The sequence below is a fragment of the Triturus cristatus genome, chromosome 4_1 (assembly GCF_964204655.1).
Source record: "Triturus cristatus chromosome 4_1, aTriCri1.1, whole genome shotgun sequence".
Classification (NCBI taxonomy): Eukaryota; Metazoa; Chordata; class Amphibia; order Caudata; family Salamandridae; genus Triturus; species Triturus cristatus.
In genome coordinates, this window is record NC_140585.1 from 1,036,171,200 (window position 1) to 1,036,190,955 (window position 19,756).

General features: G+C 44.1%; 1 protein-coding gene across 4 annotated transcripts in view; it reads left to right on the forward strand.

The window, feature by feature from the left end:
• The window catches only part of PLXNB2 (plexin B2), a 774,339-nt gene that overhangs the window by 115,071 nt on the left and 639,512 nt on the right, over positions 1–19,756 (forward strand). For all 4 annotated transcript variants that reach the window (XM_085653971.1, XM_085653975.1, XM_085653972.1 and 1 more), the window contains exon 2: positions 13,538–13,699. The gene's annotated coding sequence lies outside the window, so the exon portion shown is untranslated. The remainder of the gene's footprint in view (positions 1–13,537; positions 13,700–19,756) is intronic.

Sequence of the window (19,756 nt, forward strand, 5' to 3'; positions counted from 1 at the left end):
CATCTTGACGGGCCATCCCCCATCCAGGATTTCTAACCGGGGTCCCTGAGGATGAAGCCAGAGTTTTTGGTCTCTGTGGTGTTTAGCCAGTGGGTCCTGCAGGCAGTAAGTCAGTGGCTGGCATGGTCACAGGCCCGGACCTGTCATGCGAGCACCTCTAGGCACTGCACGCATTAAGAGTTTATTTTTAACGCAGTAGAGAGTTGAGATGCTGGAGGAGATTGTGCTCTGCCCAGGATCACACAGTGTAGGAACCTGGGGAAGCTGAGATTAGAACTTGAGTCTCTCGTGTCCACACACAGTCACTACAACTTACAAACTGTACCTAAAAGGGCTGATGCACATTGTGTGTGTGTGTTCCTAGCCTATGTTTGTATGGATGTGCACAGTATGTGTTGATCTTTGTCTTGTGGTGCAAGATCTTTTTTTCACCTTTTCAAGCTTGGACAAATGTGCCTCCTTATTAATCGCAGCGAAGGCAGCTCAGTGGGTTAGTGCGCATTTTATGAAGTGTGATCTCTTCTACTGGCGACTAATACAGTGCCTAGAAGCTGTTTCAGGGAGCGGGATATTGCGCTTCTGGATTCCCGCTCGCTCCGTTTCACACCCTTCCGTGGCCAATAAAATGAGTAGCACTGAGTTGGGAGCTGTGGTCCCGAGATGTCACGGAGTTCGAGGTGTCCGTGATAAATATTCACGGTTCTCAGCGCTTTGTCTCAGTGAGCCTCTCTACCCACAGCCCTGGCACTAGGCGCGCAGGTGGGCCTAAGAGACACACACAACGAGCGAGGTGCAGGAGTGTCCATAAAAGGAACACGTGTGCCACCCCTTGCCTGGTAGTACTGGCGCCACCTTGACGCGTTAGAGCCTGAGAGGTGCAAGGGTGTATGCCCCTGCCCTGCTGGAAGGCTATGGAACCACCCATAGACTGGTAGTACGTGGAAGCGCCAACTGGACAGGTTACAGCCTGAGAGGTGCCAGGGTGGTGTATGCCCCTGCCCTGCTGGAGGGTTATGGAACATGTGTACCACCCATAGCCTGGTAGTATGTGGAAGCGCCACCTAGACTGGTTACAGCCTGAGAGGTGCCAGGGTGATGCGTGGAAGCCCCGATGGAATGGTATGGGGCAGACTGGACTGCCTGTACCCCTCTGTCAGTATGCCTACGCTTGTGTTTGTCGCGCCGTGCCTCTGTCACTATCGCTTTAAGCCTTTCTCTGTCTGTATATTTTCAGTTCTCCCTCCCTTTCCTTTTCTGGCCTTTATCTGCCTGTCCCCCCAGTCTCTGTTTCTGTTGTTCTGCCTGTCACTTTCTATTTCTGCATCACTCTTCTCTTTCTACCTGTCCGTCTCTCGTTGTGCTTCTCTTTTTCACCTCTTGCTTCTCTGTGTCTTTTAACGTAGTACCCAAATTTATCTCTCTATCTATCTTCCTCTTTCGCTCTACCTCCCTGTCTACTGGTCGAACCTTCTCTTCCCACCTATTGTATTGTATTGTTTCACCGATCTGTCTCTCTGCATCTTTTCCTTCCTCTCTCCATCAGCGTCCTGTCTCCGTGTTCTCTCTGTGTGCCATGTCTGTCTGTCCGGGGCAGTAGGGAGGCGTACTTCAGGGTAAATCGTGGCGAAGACTCCAGAGGGAGTCGCATGAGTGGATGCAGTTGACAAATACGGCTGTTTTACCTCCTTTCATCAGCTCTGTGCTCGATACCGTGGCCCAGCCTATATGGAAGGAGTCCAAGAGAAAGAAAACCAGATTTGCACAGGATTACGCATGGCTTCAAAAGGGGGAGTTGGGATTGGAATTCTGGTCTCCTTGTTCATTCTTTATATGTGCTTGTTTATGCACTTTTGGGGGTTATTCTGTAGCTGTACTGAAAGCAAGCATTTGTAGTAGAGAACAAGTCAGGTGGCCTTACACCAGCATTTAACCTGTTTCTAAACACACTCAATCGTTGTAGCTAAAGGACTGGGGTAAAGGTGCCACTTAATGGTGATAATTGCGCTTTAAATCCCACCCACCTCCCCACTGACATACATAGATTTTCTCAAGATCACACAGCTTTGCTCGGTTGCGAGGCAGCCACGCCTTCTGATTGAACAGGAGGTGCTAGCACCACTAGATACCCAAAGTCTGGAAGAGAGCGGAAAAGGGATGTGGCTGGGTGGGTGCGACGAAAATCCCTAAACGGCCAGCTCAGTTTGGTCATGTGTGGATTCATGAGTAGCTTGATGAATAAATAGGGTTTCAGAGATTGACTCTACCAAAGTAATGGGCCCACGAGTGCACTTGTGGATGGGTGGCGAGGTGAACAGACTTGTAGAGAAGGGCCCTGTTTTATTTGAATGGCATCAAGCTGCCTTCTCTTTCTCTTGTGAATGGATCAATAGGCTAGTAGTGAATGACTCCATTGATTGAGTCACCTCGAGGCACCCAAGGGCGCTCTTGTAAATAGATAAATGAATGGGAGGATGAATAGAAATGTAGAGCGCAATTTAGTAGCTGAATTGTCTCAAGGTGGTCCCTGGTCCTCTTATGAATAGGTCGACGAATGACTGAATGAAAACACTTATAAAATGGCTGTCTTAAGTGAAGGGCTCAGGGCGCACCTCTTAGCAATGGATGAATAGGCTTGTACAGAATCATGCAATCCAATTGCCTTGAAGTGCCTCCAGGTTTTCTTGTAAATGGATGGATGGGGCTGCTTCTAAATGTATAGATTGCTTTATAAACGTTCTTGCTTTCTCAGATTTGCTTGAAAATGCAATATTTGCCCAGTTTTTGTATTTTTTATTTTCAAGGCGGGCGGCCTCACTTGCTCACCATTAGGGCACTCACCCTGGACTTTTACGCCTCACCACTTTCAAATGTCACCAGCCGCCACTGATTTTCGGGTACCAGGACTTCTTTGTTATTGCCCGACTTTGATACAGAGCAAAAGAGCAAAGCAGAAAGGGAAGAAAACTGAGGTAAAGAGACAGTAAAGCAAGGGGGAAAAATAGAAACTGCAGTATTTAAAATAAAGACAGGAAGTGAAGGGGGGTGGTAGAAAGAGGCATGGGATGGGATCAGGACTAGACCACATTGGTGATCTACAACTCCAATATTCGACACACCAATGACCAGCTCTTAAATAAAACATTGGATCTGCACTTTTCTTTTGCAAAAGTATGCACTGCTGTTAAATAACCTACATCTGCTGTCATAGCGGAAGCCAATAGACCTGGCTAAGCCTACGATTTAATATGCTCCCTTTTATTAACAATCTTTTGTGTTGTCCCTGGTAAAGCAGGACCTAGACCACAAACTTAAGTTGTTGGGTGGTTCCTGTGAAGCCACAGACACAGAGGGCGAAGAGAAGCCGAAATCAGACAACTTCCTCTTACATCGTATGTTTCCTTCAGACTTCCTGTCATGTGACATTTTTCTTTAGTGAGACCATCTGAGCTAATGTATACTCCTGACAGACCTAAGAAGGGCTACTTGCAGAAAATACCAATTACTGTTGATTAGTCTTTCAACTACTTCGTAACTTGTCTATCTCAACACTCCTCAATTATTGCAGTTACAACTGTTTGCGGGCAGCTGAGATAAGGCAACCAGACCCAGTCAGCCCCATTTAATGATTGTAGGGTAGACTGTTAAAAGCCAAGACTCCTGGTATGAAAGGCTCTCTAGGAATTATTTGGCGTATTTGCTTTTGTGACCACATGGTATCATACGCGAAACTAGCAGATTCTGTGGAGAAACCCTTCATTTTATATTAATTTTTTTTCAGAACATTCGCAGGAAAGGGCAGTGCCAGTATCTCAAATTCACAGTGTAGCTGTCCCTTCTTGATGAAAAAGCTACAAGCTCATGCGAGCTCCTTTAAGGTGGTTCAAGAAATTAACAGGTTTTTGAATGTCAAAGCGGCTAACCTGTTCAGCTTTGGGGTAGAAACTTGAGACCAGACCTGTTGAATTTGCAAAAGCTAGTAAGCTGTTTAGCCAGTTCTGAATTCTACTTTATTCATCTTTGTAGCGTAGAGTAAAAAGTTGTGAGATGAGGTCCAAGCTAGAAGGTTCCAAATAGTTGTCTGTAATTTGGTTCTTGACGACCACGCTGTTGATGTGCAGTGTGGTTTAGCATCACAAAACGTAAGATTGTTTTTTGCCTCCTGGGATATACTCCAGTCGGGACATCTGAGTTTCTTTTAGTTAAGGAGCCGAGTGCGGTAAAGGATCCAAAACGCCTCTGCCTTTTGTACTTGAGAATGCAAGAGGCAAAAGTATAAATCAAATGACTATTGGTGTCCATCTCAAGGAGGCATCTGGATGGCTTATTGACGCTCCTGCTTAATTAGAAAGTTTATTTTTTTTCATGAGCTGAAAGTTGATGTCCACCAATTCTAGTGTGCTCTTCATGTGTCGCATCGCTGAGGTCGTCTGTAGTGGTTCATCTCTGAAGTGTCCCTGTTGACAGACTGACGGGAATTTGAGAACCCTGATCTCATCAGTAGCAACTGCTTGACATCGTGGCGGGAGCTTGAATATGATGTGAAGAGATGTGCTCCAGCAGGGGCTTCATTTAACACCCCCGACCACCACCACTTAGGGACATCGAGAAAGATGTAGAGAGGAAGTATGATGAATGCAGAAATGGATGGAGAGGCGACTTGGAGTGAAGGAGAGACAGAAGAATGGATGGATTGAAGCAGATGCATTGCCAGGAGGATGAAGACATTGATGGAGAAAAGAATGGGTAGGGAGAAGAATGAATGAATGAATAAATGGATGGATGGATGGATGGATGGATGGATGGATGGATGGATGGATGGATGGATGGATGGATGGATGGATGGATGGATGGAGTGAAAGCAGTAAGTTGGATGGCTGGATTGTGAGGAGGGAGGGAGGGATGGTTGAGGAAGGAAGGAAATATAAAGAAGGACTGATTAAAACTAAGGCAAGAAGGATAAAAAATGGAGCGGGAAGGATGAATGGATGAACAAGAGACGTATGATGTATAGCAGTACAGAAAGGATGGAAAGAAGAAAACCGAGGAAAAAGGACAAGATGAAAAATGGATAGGAGGAAGGTATCCAGACTAAGAACCATGCAGGGAAGTACAGACTGAAATTTAAGAGCTTAAGTTTTCCTTCTGGGGAGCAATCTCTTGAACGAATTTCCGGGGTTGCTTGCATCATTCACTCACTCGGAGCTATTTTTCTGGTTACTCCTTTGGGCTCCTGTGTTGCCAGTTTGGCTGGCACTCAATGAAACGGAATGAGGCTTCTCTGTACGTGATGCTCTTAACTTTGCACGACTAATTCTTTAAAACCGCAAATACCTCACTGTACGTGTGACTCAGGACATGACATGCTTCTATTGGCCCACCTACTGTCGGAATAAAGCAGGAAGTGCGAATAACGGGACTTCCCATTGAGAAATGCTAGAGCGGATGTCTGAGCAGCCCCCTGATGCAGTATCTGTTCTAGTGCACTGCTTGAATGCTGAATGAGTTTAATAAGAGAAGGAAGATGAAGTGTGAATCGAAGCAGAGAAATCTGCCGGATCAGGATCAGAGAGTGAGATTATACACTGAAAAATGACCAAACGAGAAAGGTTGCTGATGTATATGGCATTGAGCCATTCATTGTGATGTGGTGCAATGAAAGGTTTATTGGCATAACGCTATATGCATTAAAATAAATAGGAATGAGACTGCTATAGAAATTGGTAAAGTACCAGAATGAAAGTTTGTGTGCGTGTGTATAGTAATAAATTATATATTTATATAAGTATGTGTGCTCATCAACTGGTAACATTGATTCCACAATGATTACTGCATCTAACCAGGATCACCAAGTATGCAACTCTTCAGCTTTGTATTGATTGAATCAGTCACTGGAACAGAAATTAGAGGATCAATTAAAGTTCCCGGAAGAGACTGTCAGATTATAAGTGCATTGAACATTTATAATTCAGACTTACTTGGGAGGAAGCAATAAAAGGCTAACCTTTGAAAGAGTCTACTGTGTTCAAAATATACAGCAGAAAAAGGATAGGCAAGCTGATGGACGAAGCAAGATGCATCCTAGAGTATTTCAATGCAGTGTGATAACCTCAGCACAGTAAAGTACGGAAAAGCCATCCGGCCCATTGAGGCTTCGTAAGTCCGCATACACTGACTCCACAAAATGTCGCCCGTCCCGCAAGTAGCGTTGAAGGTCTGTGGCCCGATCTGTACTGCTCTGGATTTCAAATGTTTGTTATCAGTTATGTTCCTGCCGATGAGGCTCCTATCTTGAATTCCAGGGCAACTGTTCTACATTAATTTCTAAGGGATGTGAAGGTCACCCATAGAGATACTTCTCTCAACGAGGAAGACTTTGCCCACATGTCCAAGCACTGACATGACTATTGGTTGGTGGCAACTGATGAGATAGTTGTGGGGTACAGGCCGCTTCACCAAAAGTCTGGGAGGTTGCCCATTCACCCTCCCTTATACAGGTATATATCAGCCGCAACCGGAACACATCACTTCCCCCAGAGTGTCAGGGGTGTTTGTCTCTGCACTCCTCACTCATTTCCTCCTCCCTGCTCGGGCCGTTGTAGTCAAGTTAGTGTCTTGTTAGAATTCAAAAACTCAATGGAATATAGAGCGATCCTTGTGCCTATGTGTCTGATTCTAGCCTGTTAGGGCTGTCAAGCTTTTGCTGGTGAGGAAAAATCACCTTTACTAAGACGATAGCTAGGATTAGGCTGCACCAAAACCTAAACAATGGTGATGCTGTGAACGTATGTCGCCACCCCACGTGTTTTCCTCGGTCAGGAAAAGTCCAGGTCACAGAAGCATGTGCCCGAGTGGACCAAGGACCAGTTTGAGTTGAATCCACTAACCATGGTGATATGTGATGCTCTCCATTACCACGGTATCTGGACTTGGAACATTATGAGATGTTTGTTTCTAAGAGACTGAAGTTTAAGCCAGATGAGCTTGAACACACTTGTATCCACCTAAAAAACAAAAGTGCCACCCCCAGTCATCGGTGTCCTGTCTGCTTCTTCTCTCTGTCCCTACCAACTGCTACTTTTTGGTATTACTTGGCCCTAAAGTCTTTTGACCAGCCAGAGAAGAATTGAACTAGTGATAGGAGGGTTGTCTTGCCTCCCTTCAAGCTCCTGGTGCAAAGTTGAGGGGCTTTGGAGAGTCTTCTGTGAGAACTGGAGCATAAAAAGAGGCAGACTGCCCTTTCTGTGGAGACCTGCCTTACCACCTCCATTAACTAAGGCCCGACTGGTGGTGGGCTGCCTCATCAGTCTGTAGGATGGAACGCCTCCCATCCAACCACTGCTGAGAGATGAAGGCCTCCTTTGCTCCTTGCAGGAGTGGGGAAGTTAAAACACCGTTGGAGGGAACTACTGTTGAAGTATGGCTTGGCCTGGCACTCTTCCTCCTCTCTGACACTGGCAGGCTGCTAGAGTGCCGACAACAACTTAGGACTTAACTGCTACCCCAGTGTGGTTTCCTTTGGAATTGCTTTGAGATCGGGAATGTCACATTGCACTTCTGAGGCCTGCACCCCACCTCCCAAATGTGACGTATCACTAGGGGTGGGTGATAAATTCTGCTCCGCTGGTGGTTTGGCCAATCACCGATGTTGCGGTTGACGGAATTTGACCGGTTCGTGGGATGCTTTTTATTTTTATTTTATTATTATTATTTTTTTTTTCTTGCGCCCAGCTCACCAACGGTAAGTTAGCGAACAAGATTGGTGTCCCCTAGTGTGATTTTTCGGTCACTAAAAGGGCACACTGCAAAATTTCCCCAGTGCGGTCTGTCACGACCGTTTGTTGTCGGAAAGCTGCCGCTCGAGTACAAAGTGTACTCCAGCAGCAGCAAAATCAACTCTAGAAGCAGCGCTCGCGGGCGCACAGCGGGGTGCCGTGTGTACTGATTTTTAGTTTAAAATGAGCTTCCGGAGCTAAAAGTCAGTGCGATGTGCCTAACTTTACTCGTTCGAGGTAAGCCAGCGGATTCTCGAACTTTTCATGTAACTCCACGGCATTCCGCAGAGTGAAACTCAGCGAGTTCCACCCACCCTTATATATCACCAAACTGCAGCGTGACGTGCCTTGAAGGACGGTTGCCAAAGGAGTGTGAGATTAGTGTTCAGGGGCACAAGTTGGTGTGGGGAGGGGGTGCAGGTTGTAAGCTACAATCCTAATGGGTAGGGTTTTCAGAACACTGCCTAGGAATGTTAGTATTGCATAGTGTCATCTAGGCATCAAGTTGTATACATTTGTACAAGTGTGTGGCAATCTAGTAACATTGCTTTTTAAGGATCAACTAGTGGAAAATCGAATTTGCATCGAATGACTGACTGCAAGAACGCTCTTTTGTATCTTTAATTTGCGCGCTGGTCGATTGATGAAAATACTAGTGCAAAGTGACCCCACACCAGTGCAAAGTGTTTGCAAACCCGTCGCCGGTGAGGACGTTTCTGCACAATAATGCTGCGCAGCTGTGTGTGTGCAGCAAAGTGTCTTGCACCTACCCTGGGCATCCAACGGTCGCTCATTGGCACCATTGAGTGCAGGTGCATTATTTCCACCTTCTCGAATGTTCCAGCCTGTACGCTGTGTGCTAGCCTCCGTGCTTGTGAACACGGAAACAAAGATCGTTTGAATGTACATGACAGTCATGTAGAGGGTTGAGTAAAATAAACGGAATCATTCTAGAACTTGATCGGGTATTAAAAGTGCAAATTAAAAAAATAAAAATATGCAGAGCGGTGTTTTCTTTTTATGCTTGTCGTTTGTCCTTTTTTAGGTCTCGCCTGGCGAACGCAGCGCGAAGCGCTGTCGCCAGCGAGATCTATTGTTACTGACTTGCCTCGGAAGTGGGACAGGAGATGGGCACGCGCATGGTCTCGGCGGATTTGAGTTGGTGTACGCGCTTTCAGCCACGCGGCGTGCACATCTCCTGTCTCTCTTCCCTCAGCAAGTCAGTATCCAGTTTCACTTTCTTCCTCATTAGTGTCTGTGAACACTCATACATAGGCCCCAGCATTCAGTGACTCACATCAGCGTTTGCTTAGTTGACTGTTTTCGCCACGTTAATTTGCCTCTTGCGTTGCTACATAATTAGCATAGCTCCAAACACATTTTTACTCGTATTTACCCATTTGCGCTCTCCTACTAACACTAATATTTAAATATAGTCTATACTCCCCTGCAACCTAGCACTTACTCTATCTGCAATACATAAACACTACACTACCAACGCGGTTACTACGCCATACCTTTTCTCTTCTTACAACATTCAATCCTTTTACTTTAGCATTCTTACAACTATTTCATCATGCTAGGATTCTACGCTCCTCTTAATGTAATAATCTTTTAAGGTACTTACAGTTAGCAGCATTTAAAATAGCCTCGCTACGAGTTTCCGTGTGCCCATCCAGCTAACGTTTCCATTGTGCCTGTGTATAAACGAAAGCAAAATGCTCCCAGCAGCAATGTGCACGAGCACGCTAGCAAGGTTGTATCACGTGATATTTTTTTTTCCCAACTAGCATACGTTCAGCATGACGAACAGTTTTAAGATAAATGTTAGTTGTTATTAAAAATACTCTATAAATAAAGATATATTTTATATATTGCTTTTACGATGTTGCTCTTTCAGCAACGCACTAATTATATGCATATTTGAACACATATTGTAAACACGTGTATACGTGTTTAAAGTCTTTACTTAAAAGTGATAAACCATAACACAAAAGCATTAAACAAGCTTTTACAATGCAAAAATTTCGGCATTGGTAAACTTACAGCTATTACCTTGCTCATAACATTATTTTTGCTTATGTTTTTTTTTTAAATTCATTTTCAAAAACGTACATAGCTATCAACATTACACTGTGCATTAAAAAAATAAATATGTGTAATATTTACCTTATTATTAAAATGTTTTCGTAACACCTACTATTCAACAAAAACTGATTAAAATGCCAAAAAAATAATTAAAAATGCTTACTGTTTTTACACATACTTTGCATAATATTTTTTTTAAAAGGGCTTAAATTACAATGTGTATTAATATAACCAAATAATTATTAATGTTATAACAGAAAATGCATGTTTACCAAATAAATTTAAAAACCTATATTCTTAAGATATGCATTATTAAAACAAAAAATTAGCTGCGCAGCTCACACTGATGCACGCCTCACACTGCTGCACGCCTCACACTACTGCACGCCACATACTGCTACACGCCACACACTGCTGCACGCCACACTGCTGCATGTCACTGCACAAAACACACTACTGCATGCCACACACTGCTGCACACCTCACACTACAGCACACCACACAATAATGCACACTCTGCTGCATTACACACTGCTGCACGCCTCACAATGCTGCACCCTTAACTGCTGCACGCCACACACTGCTGCACGCCACACACTGCTGCACGCCACACACTGCTGCACGCCTCACACTGCTGCACGCCTCACACTGCTACACGCCTCACACTGCTACACGCCTCACACTGCTACACGCCTCACACTGCTACACGCCTCACACTGCTACACGCCTCACACTGCTACACGCCTCACACTGCTGCACAACGCACACTGCTGCACATCGCACAATGCTACACAAAACGCTACTGCACAACACACACTACTGCACACCGCACCCTGATGCACGTCACACACTGCTGCACACTGCTGAAATACTCATTGCTGCATGCTGCACGCTACACACTGCTGCACGCCACACACTGCTGCACGCCACACACTACTACACACCACACAATGTTGCACATCACACACTGCTACACTCCATACACTGCTTTTATGCAAGTTTATGCTACTGACATTGTAAAAGACAATGCCTATTTACAATGCCAATAGCTCAAACTCTATCATTGCGAGACCTATTGCATTGCAAATGCTTGTTTGAAGTTGGCAGACTGATTAAACTTCCTGTTGATCCTGCGCGGTTTAACTTTCCTTTTCATCCCTTCTCCATTGTGCTGCCCTTGGTGTAGGACAGAGGAAAGTGTCTTGTCAAAATACACGCGTTATTTTCACAACAGACCTGCTCATTACCACCTGTGCAAATACCAGAGGGGGGTGCAGCCATCGTGTTTTTACAGTCGTGAATGTCATTTCCACAGCAACATCTGTCACTTTGTCTGCTGACAAAATAGCAACAAAAAAGTGCTGGTGGGGTTTCAGTTATATATTACTTTTTTTTGTATTTGCTGTAGCCTTTTTCTTTCACCGTTTCACCTTTACTGAGCCCCATTAGCCTCTGCTTCCCCTCCCTCCCCAGAACAGACTTCTTTAGGTAAACAATTCAGATTTTTCCTTACATCTGGTGCCATAAACCCGGATGTACATTTAGATCATGTTTGATAGATGGTTGTCCCGCCAACCACTGCGCTGAACCGTCCCTCTGCAGCGCCATATTGGGAGAGACTCTTTAAAGTGCACTGTAGGAATACCACACCCATCCACTGCGGGGCCCGGATACCCACAGAGACGCACGGCTGCACACGATTCCCACCAGACAAACTCATCTTTTAAGCCTCTTAGATTGAAAGCAAAAGCTTAGTATTTCCAGTCTATGAATAGCACTACGTTGTGTTCATGTGTGTAAAAAATACTCTGCGTTGGAGACCAACTACCTCCATGCGGCCAAGAGACACTGCCAGAGACTGTGCCTTACGAGTCCTGCCACGCATAGCTGCAGTGGCAGTGAGATGGTTTCATGCTAGCTGGGCAGGCGGTAGACAGACTATATATGTAACTGAATAGAGCAGGGGTGGTGAACCTAGGTCCACCAGAGACCACTCTATGCCAGATTTTGAGGGCGGCTGCTGTGTAAATGATTTCCTTTGAGATTCTTTGTCTGTAAATTTACCTGAGGTGGATATCTTTAAAATAAGACGTGGTTCACTGTCCTGGACCATGCAGGATACCCTTGAAATAGAGAGATGAGCTGAAAGGTGCTGTCTTCAGGGGAATGTTGTCGATTTTGCTCTGCAAAGTTGTAGACTTACAAGATGGCTGGCAGAACTTCCCGTCCATGGTTGGAGAGGGAGTGAATCGCCGCCATTTTTAGTAAGACTGTATGGCAAGGGCTTTCTCCATGGGGAAAACTATTTGTTCCTGTGGGGAGAAGACAACTGCATGTGTTTGCACTAGGGGAATCCCCCCCCCACACACATCCCCCTCCACAGAACCAGCCTTGCTCCTGTGTCGACTTCTCCGCTTTGGAGAATAACGCATAGGATCCTGCAGGAAAAGTCACCTGACCTTCCCAGAAGTAAACCTGGAAGCCTGTGCGTGTTGAAGCACTCAGATGTACTCCTGGGAATGTTGCTAAGTAGGAAAAGTGCTTCCAGGCAGAGGTGGAGAGCTCCACCCATACTTTCCAACCTTTTTTTGATCGGTCCGTAGTACTATCCGTGCCACGCCAAACCTCCTTAGGTTTAGTCGTGTGAGGATGAACGCGCCTTTGATGTTCGCTGCAATATACTTTTTGATCTCTCCCATGAATGTCGTCCTCGGCCAGTTTTCCTCTGGGGTTCTGTAGAAACCTGCTGTGGGAACGTTCACCTACTTGCACTTATACAAATGGAGAAGAGGTGGTTTGTAAAACGCACTGACCTGGTGCTCCGCAATCAAATATTTCAAAGTGGCAAGTGGCTGTAAGAGACTGCAGAAAGTGTCCTTGAACAGGCATCTCCTCTTTTCTCTTTTCCTTTGTCTTTTCCCTTTCCATCTCCTTTTTTTCTTTCCCTTTGTTTCTCATTCTCTTTCTCTCTCTTTCTCTCTCTTCTCTTTCTTCTCTCTTTCTTCTCTTTCCTCTCTTTCTTCTCTCTTTCTTCTCTCTTTCTTCTCTCTTTCTTCTCTCTTTCTTCTCTCTTTCTTCTCTCTCTCTCTCTTCCCCCCCCCCCCCTTCCTCCCCAAGCTAGGCATCATATTGCGTTTTAAGGGGAGTTGTAGTAAACTTGTGCCATTTCATCCTTCTTTCATGGACTGTTCCTTCCAGTCTGTCCTAGAATAACAGACATCGAAAAATGCTTTTTAGATTAGACACCAGAATGTCCATCCGTATGCACCAACGGTACTCTTACATTTATTTTCACCATAAAATAATAGATTCTCCTTCGCAGTAAATAGAAATATAGGACCAGAATACTAGGTTTGTCTCTTTGCCTTTACTTCTTAGTGGATAGCTTCATTTTTTTTAAATCTGTTTTTATTTCTATCCATTTCAGTGAGCGTGTGGTATTATAAATCCTTTGACTTTAATCTCACATCACGTGATGCTGGTAAATCCCCGTAAAGGGTGAAGCGTATGTAGTGCGCAGTATTGGCAGCAGCTTGCGCAAGGCACAGGCTGTGATCGTGTCACTCACTCAGATCTTTAAGAAAAAAGGGTCAATGATGCATTTTCACATTTTTATTTTTTTATGGTGTTGAATAAAATGCAATAATTTAACTGATGTAACTTTTTTTTTTTTTTAGGTCCCGATAGAGCTACCTGGATGTTAGACGTGTATTTGCTTGCTGGAAGCTGACGTTTGAAGCTGCGTCTTTGAACAAACGCGTGTCTTAGTCTTGCCGGCCGCACCTCTTCCTGCGGTATCTCAAAATTGGTCTACTACTAGTTCATGAAAAACCTCACAGGTAATTAAAGCCCCTCTTTTATATAACAAGCTCAGATGCCATGCTGGCTGATACCTGCTTGTTACAATACAATTGACTGTGAAAAAAAAGTCGCTGGTAGGCCGGGTTTTGCTTTAATGAGATGGGTTTTGTTCTGAATAAGTCTTTTTGTTTCTGGAATTGTTTTTTTGCCTCCTGATGTGAGCGGCGTCGTAGTTTTTTTTTTTTTTTTTTTTCAAGGAGTGATGTAGTAAGAAAAAAACTGACAACAATTTCCAGTGAAGACAGTTGCCTCAACATGTTGGATGTAACATTTTGCAGGAAAAGAAATGTATGATTAAACCCTACATGTAGCATAGTCCTCGCATGGCAAGACTTTTTGAGTAGTTGCTAGTACGATAAGGTCCTGGTTGCTAGTAGGGTAAGGTCCTGTGCATAATTGTGGGGGGGGGGGGGGGGGGGGGGGGCAGGAGGAGGGGGGGTGTCTTCCCTTACCCAAATGTACCATATATTTGATTTGTAACATTTATCCAGTGAAGATCTCTCCTGATGTAATCATGTGCTTTACAGAGGACAGCGTGTTACATAAATAACCCGAAACAGAAGGCCTAACAGATTCCCTCATACAATACCCAGAGACAATGGAAATAGGTAGCACACGGCTGGCGTGGAGTGAAGGCCTCAAGATCTCACAGCTGTGTGGGAGGGGTGGGGGTGAATGACCGGCCATGGGGTTTAGGGGGTGTTTGACCATGGCAGGTGCCTAGTGGCTCTCTGGTATGAAGGTGGTTTAACCTGTGTGGTCTGTGTAGACTGAAAGGAATCCTGGATCTGAGTGTTGCGCCATTCTCCAGTGAATGACTGTACATAAGTGTATATTAATTTCTGGTTATAGATGGTCTTGTTGGATAGATATACACCGGGAGTTTGGGGGGCGGGGGGGGGGTTTAAGAATCAATATTGTAATGTGTGACTGTTATTGTTGTAAACAATAAAATCTGCAGGTGCAGTATTTCTGACAATGTTATGTTTATGACCTGGTGTTGGAATTAACATGTTCCATGTGTGCCCATAGTAAGCCTTAATCTTGTCATTGATTTGATTGAGGTGGGGGGCGGGATCCAGACTGGGTGTCTCCCGGGCCTAACATCCAATTGTGAAAGCTGTTCTGGCACAAAGGGGAGCCAATGAGGTCTGCTGGCTCTTAAGTCATGTGATCAGACCATTTAATTATCCGAATACTTACAAAACCCAGTACTTATCGATGTATTTCGTTTTAGCAGACTCCAGAAACACACATTTCACAAAGGCATTGTTCTTTACACAAGGCTGTTTATTAACATTGACAGCATTCTTACCAAAATAGTGGCGTAAATTTTAGTTATCTCTCTGCATTAAGGATTGAGGTCACTAATTACCTTTTATTCAGAAAAAGACCATATGCAAGGTATGATGGATATTTGTAGTTTTATTGTCTTAGTCAAAGGGTTAGTCTGATGGCAAAGGTGTTAATACCGCACTCAGCATGTTCGACAATTTAGCCATTGATGGGCAAGGTGGAAAACTGCTGGACACATTTGAGTGAAAGAGCAGATGGCATGACCTTGTTCTGTTTCTGGACTAGCAGAGCATTAATATTCATTAGAGCAGGCTGGCTGAAATTCTGTATCAGTACTAAAACTGCAGCCTAGAGGCCACATCTATGTGGCGGCACCTATTCGTTGATTAGGGTTTTTGTAAAATCATTTTTTATCAATTGTCTGGGGAAGACGAGAGATTTAGAGAGTAAATATACTTGACAGAGGATGCAAAGTGGTGTAGAAATCCTAGTAGGCCAACAATATTTGGGGTGAGGGCAGTAGTTCCACTTTTTGGGTTGGAAATTCTTATCTGAAAGAATGACAATATGTCAATTTAGTATGTGCATAAACTACAATCAATTACATTTCAAATATTAAAGTATCAAAGTAATTAATTACAAGCCAAAATATTGCTATATATTTTAAATACAATTACTCTTGAAGACGTTAGTGTATTTTCAAAATGTTTGACACAATTAGTTAAAAGTTTAATATGAATGTTCACGACGCAAGCTTGTGTCATATTTACTACAGTTATAATTCATTGATCAGTAATCTGTTAGCAGAAGGAATAAGGGGAACTGAAGAATATAAGGAGAACTGATTCCTGGAAAATATTAAATAAGTATAGTATTGCCTCTGCTGTTTAATTATTATACATTAAAAATCTAATAGCTGTATAAACGTTGAGCTAAAATGTATATATTTATAAAGTTTTATATAGCGCTAACATGACCGAAATGGGTATCTGAGCGCTTCACATTTGAAGGGTAGGAAATAAAAAAGGAAAAGCGGGCATCCGTTTAGTATGTAAGCAAGAACAATGACAAGGGGGATAGCAAAGAACATCACATTAAGCTAGTACAATAGCGAAAAGGGGGGAGGAACAAACAATTACTTATAGGGGTATAGCAATCGAATCTGGGCTTTAGGGTGCAAGTCCAATACAATGACAACAGACGGACCATGGCCAATTATGGCAAGAACTTGTTCATTAGGATTATTTTTACTTCCGTTTTGAAAGCATCCGTGGAAGAGATTCTGCAGACTTCTGGTGGGGGAGAGTTCCAGATCTTTGGGGCAGAGCCTGAGAAAGCTCTGTGACTCGTCTTTTTACGAAAATCTGTGGTTTCAAGAGGAAAGAGTTTGCGCTTCTTTTTGGTCTACCACTTCCAGATAATTCAAGCTTTTGAGCCAGGTAATGGGGGTTTTTGAAATGGGGGGGGGGGGAGGGGTTTGTGAGTCATGCAAGCAATCTTTAGGTGTATTCTTGCTTCGTAGGGCAACCACTTTAGAGATTTTAAGATTGGGGATATGTGAGCATTTCTTTTTGTACCCGTACAAAATGCTTATGTTTTATTTTTGTAACCTATATAATGTTTTGGAGACTTGTTGGGAGTGGGGGAACATATGTTTTTATTTCTGTTGCTCTCCACAAAGTTGCACCCTGTTAAAAATATTATCTCAACTCCACTCCAGCATGCAATAAGAGACTGGCTTCAGTATATTTGCAACATCTAGAGATTTGTTTTGGTGAGCTGTGTCACCGTGGAGTACATTTTTGTTTTTTTGTTCTTGCATCACATACAAAGTGCACCTGGAAAACTCCTCAGTTGGACATCAAAGGAAAGGCGAAAGGTGTGTGAATGGTCACGAGGGTTGGTATTGAGAAGCACTGGGTGCACAATGAATGGTCAACAGTTTTGTTGTGAGCGGGTATGAAAGATCTGAGTAACAATTAGTCATGCTTGGGATTACCCTCTTAAAACTGGATTTGAACAAGTAATTGTACAAATGAGGAACTTGGGCCATTCCGTAACCAGAATGACCCAATATTGTCCATATCAGGAAATACAGATCCACCTGGAAGAAAAACTCCCGCTCCAGACCGAGCTCTATAATTTGTCGACTATTTAATTTAACCAAAAAGAAAAACTTAGTCATGGATATATGTTAATAATGTTTTTATTATATTCATGCATAATCAATAAATAAATAGCATTGTTTTAATTATCCAGATTTATGTAGAATTCCTACCTGCCCTTTCGTACAACCACAGTCTCTCTCAAACTTTAGCCACTTTTGCCCCTATTGATCTATCTAGCTCCCTTAGAATTTTTAAAAGTCTGAAGTCTGGTTCACCATCAGACTATTGTGCTGCTAGACTGTTGGCCGCTGTTGTGGAGTCGGTCAACCCAGAAGTCAACAGACTTATTAACATGTCCCTTCATGAGGCGTGTGTGCCTCATGCTTGAAAGCAGGCCAAGATCTTGAACCTCTTGAAAAAGCCCTCTTGACCCCATGTGCCCTGGGAGCTACTGCTCGATTTCCCTTTTGCCCAGTATGGCTAAAGTCTGCGAAAAAGTAGTGAACAGGCAGCTTACGGAGTTTATAGAGGTTGCTGGCCTGCTCCATCCAGCTCAGTCAGGATTTAGGGCTAACCAAAGTACCGAACTTGCCTTGGTGGAAGTCACTGAGAGTATCTGTGAATGTTTGGATGTTGGCGAGAGGGCAGCCTTGATTTTGCTGGACCTCTTGGCAGCATTAGATACGGTTCCGCATTCACTATTGCTGACCAGATTGGCTGAGATAGGTATCACTGGTACGGCCTGGGGCTGGCTTAAATCTTTTCTGGAGGACCGAACGCAGCAGGTTTGGCTCCCTCCAGCCGCGTCCCTGCCCCAGAATGTAGACACGGGGGTCCCTCAGGGCTCTTCCATGAGTCCTCTCCTCTTTAATGTATATATAACGCCCCTAGTTGAATTGGCGGAGGATCTGGGTGTAAAAATAATCGCTTATGCTGATGACACCCAGCTTCTGTTCACTTGGAGTAAAAATGAGGATTCTGTTGACGCTGCCCAAAAATGCTTAACTTCAGTCTTTCGCTGGTTGTCCTCGGCGCTCAAGTGCAATGAGGAAAAAACTGAAATCCCTCTTTGGGAAGTTTCCTCCTAATTTTAGAGAAACACTCTGGCCACCGGGCTTAGCCCTACCAGTGTCAACTGGCCACCCCGTAAAAAGTCTGGGGATATGGTTTGAGAAGAACCTCACTTTCTCTATGCAGGTTAAGAAGCTGGCTGGTACGTGCTTCAGGCTTCTAAAAACTCTTAGAAAATGTCTTCCTCTCCTGCCTAGACCGGCAAGGGAAACAGTTACTAGGGCCCTTATTCTATCTGTTAGATTATGCGAACGCGCTCTATGCAGGCATTCCAGGCTATCTGATAAATAGGCTGCAGGTAGTCCAGAATGCGGCTGCTAGGCTCCTTCATGATATTCCTGCTAGAAATAGCGCGAGACAACATCTGAGAGCACTCCACTGGCTACCTGTAGCCGAGCGGGTGAAATTCCAATCCCTCATTATAGCCCATCGCGCGCTCCACGCCTTGGGTCCAAGCCATCTCCAAAACCGTTGTGCCTTCTACGTTCCTTCAAGACCACTCCGTTCTTTGCACCTACTTCTGGCCACGGTTCTCCGGTTTCGGCTACAAAGGATGGGTGGCAGCGCACTTTGCGTGAAGGCAGTTTTGGCTTGGAATGCACTTCCTCTTGCTCTTCGCAGCATTCTGGACCTTGCCCTGTTTAAAAAAAAAAATAATAATAATAATTGAAAACCTTCCTCTTTAACTTAACTGACCTGTACCTCCTCTCAAAGTTCGCGCCGGGACACTCCTGTAGTATCCGAGCGCGCTACAAGTGATAATAACATAACCTTACCCATTCAAGCTCCACACATACCACTCATACATAACCGTACACTCAGACACAAGCAATGCAAAGCATCACATATATTAGGTTATTGCAAGACTCCCTTTTCATCACTGCTGAATGCAACCACAAGAAATTGTTGTCGTATTATTTCTAAGCTTCGGTGCGCCATAGGAGTACAATTCATAGTTCACCAAGGCAACACTTCGAATTATTCAATATATTGTATGCCTTGTATACATTCAGAGAGAGCATAGTAAATACTTAAATCTTTTTTTCCTTTTTTTTCTCCTTGTGTCGAGATGGCTATAACGCTAAATTTGTGTTTTTGTTTAAAATAAATCATCGTCTCTATTTATAGAGCTCTGTCTGGAGGTGAGGGCTTTTCTCCCTGGTTGTGCTGTATTTTCCCTGTCCCGCTCCAAAATTTGGTTTGTTCTCGGGAACCCCTTCATATACAATTGCATCCCAGATAATACACCTGGATTTGAAACTTACCTGACACAGCAACAATACACTACTAGTCAATAAGGAATGGGCAACAGAGTGAATAATGGGGAGTTGTGGGGGATCTACTTCGCTGTACGCTGCAACCGTGTTTGACTTCTTTTTGACGCCAACCTTTCATTTCTGATGTCATATTTTGTCTACACCTTAAATGTAAACCAAGCAGATTAGATTGTCTAGACAACGTGGATAATAGGTAGGTTCAGGCAGGTCGGATACATGCTGGATCTAAGGATTTTCCACCTAAGGTACATTTCCCTGCAGTTATTCCAAGTGGAAGTCACCC